General features: G+C 47.2%; 1 protein-coding gene across 1 annotated transcript in view; it reads left to right on the top strand.

Annotated features, from left to right (window-relative positions):
- efnb2a (ephrin-B2a) overlaps nt 1–2,500 on the top strand; it is a gene marked incomplete at both ends in the record, with an annotated part of 27,404 nt that overhangs the window by 8,717 nt on the left and 16,187 nt on the right. The window lies entirely within an intron of this gene.

The raw sequence follows: 2,500 nt of genomic DNA, 5'->3' as shown, positions 1-2,500 counted from the left end.
AGCTCATTTTGACCGGCGATGGTATATATTCTTAGTCTCCCCTCGTTGATGCCTCACTTCACCGTGAGCTGTGGTGTACATGTACTGCGTCAGTAGTACATCAGTAGTATGTAGTGCCCTGTATGTACCCTCTCGCTCAGATACCTGCCGTGTGCAGCGCTGTGGGGCAGAACCGGTAGAAACGCATGCTGGCTTGCAAACTGCACAATGTGAACGGATACAGGAGGACATCCTGGTATTTTTTTGTCATTTGACATACAATGTATTGGGACGCACAACATGTTTTCTGGCATCCTGAATAGCATGGTAGTACGGTTATGTGTTGGAGGGCCCGCTCTCAGGGGCCCCAGGGCCGTCTATATTTACACCCCTGACTGAAGCACATCTAGATGAATCCCTTTAGTTAAATAAAGGCCACCACAAGCTACGCTACACACAGACACACACACACACACACACACACACACACACACACACACACACACACACACACACACACACACACACACACACACACACACACACACACACACACACATATACTGAAAGATACAATAAGCACATGCATGCATGCTTTCGCCCCTGTATAAACAGCCATGCCTGCTTGCATGCATGAATGAACGCTTGCAACCATGCACACAAGGTCCATGCACACACCTCCTGCTCCACAGTGTGTGTGCAGAGAAGACCCCACGCCATTTATAAGACTCTCTCTCTCTCTCTCTCTCTCTGCTCCCCCTCCTCTAGACACTCACAGATGATAAGATGATGCCAGATGGCGCAGCGATGCACAGATATACCCTTCCCCCCTCTCTCTCTCTCTCTCTCTCTCTCTCTCTCTCTCTCTCTCTCTCTCTCTCTCTCTCCCTCCCTCTCTGAGTCCGTCACTGGGCACACTGTACCACTGCTGAGTGTGTCCCCAGGGGGCAGAAAAAAAAAATCACTCGGCCTAGTTAGCCGCTGCGTGTGCATGTGTTAGCGTGTGCACGTGAGCGTGTGCACGTGTGTCTCTGTGTGCCCAAGCTCATGCCGGAAGCGAAGACGATGATGCATGCTGTCGGAGGAGGAAGGAGATATAATGCATGTGTCTGTGTCCAAGAGAGATAGAGAGAGGAAGGACACCTGTTTCTGTGAGAGTGAGCAGCATGTCTGTGTATATGGATATAAAAGTGATATTTCATTTAGTGCTCTTTGTTAATTATGGATGGCCGCGCCGTGCCACCGTCCCCTGTGCGCCGCTCCCCTGCGGTGACTGTCTTTGTAGTCGGGGAAACGGAGTAAAAGCCGTGTGCTCAGTGTCAGCCTCCTCACTGCGAGGAGGCGCTCATTGCTTCTGCAACGAGCCGTCTGAGGCCTCCTGTGCTTGTTTCCAGGAAAAGAAGCCACAGTTCACATGGAGATGGCCCACAGACATGATGTATTCACAGGATCGGGTTGATTTACATGTATGGGCAGATGGAGGTTTGTGAGGGAAAGACAAAAGAACAGGAACCAACCAGTGCTGATGAGGCGATTATCAGAATGCTCTGTTACACACAGCATCAATCATTTGCTGGTTCAGGTTCTCAAACGCTGCTTTTCTGTAAATGTTATGATTACAAAGGGAACTTCATTTGAACTGTTTCTCCAACTGAACGAAATCCTCAATAATCTAATCTAATGTGCATTCTAATGCAGCGATGGATTACTTTCATTCTCAATTAATCTGCAGATCTTTATTTCTCTCTTGAAATAATCAATACATTGTTTTCTTTTTAAAATGTTACACATCCTAATAAGTCCAAGGCGACGTCGTCTAATGTTTTGTTTTAACTGACCAACTGTCTGAAACCCAAAGATATTCAGTTCACTGTCACATAAAACAAAAGAAGAAAATACACAAAGAAGGGAGCTGATGTTCAATATTTAGGCTTAAAACGCATCACCTTCCAGACACAAGTACATAGTGATCTACACGGGACACCCAAATGATCCCGCTGGACATCCCCATCATTTTCCGTAGTCAGTATTTGCGTCGCATTCCTGTCTACTTACTGGTGCCAGGATTCACAGTATGCCATTGAACGCCTCCAGGGAATCCATGGTTAACATTTCAAACTGTATCCAAGCGTGGGGCAAATTGGTTTAGTAGATAAATACAAGGTTTCACCTCCAACTCAATCTGTGTGTGTGTGTGTGTGTGTGTGTGTGTGTGTGTGTGTATGCAATCACAGGAATGCTGCAGGGGCTCTCAGTACTCAGAGACTGAATGGCAACATTATTTTACTTTTGGGAAGAATTTAGGGAAATTCGACTGCACTCCCAGACAAGCCTCCCGGCTCCCTGTCTGTCTGCGCTCACGTTGCTGCTGCAGCTCTGTTGTGATATGCCTCAACAAACTGGGCTTTTATTGTTTTTTAATTTTCTGTTTTGTATGCCAGCGCTGTTCTGCCATTTCCCCGGCACCGGGGAGGCACGTCGTCTCCTCCTCATTTATGCGGTTCATTATTCTTCTCTCGCT

This window comes from Taurulus bubalis (assembly GCF_910589615.1).
Source record: "Taurulus bubalis genome assembly, chromosome: 15".
Lineage (NCBI taxonomy): Eukaryota > Metazoa > Chordata > Actinopteri > Perciformes > Cottidae > Taurulus > Taurulus bubalis.
Note: the sequence above shows the minus strand (reverse complement) of the source record. Positions and strands in the feature narration are given on the sequence as shown.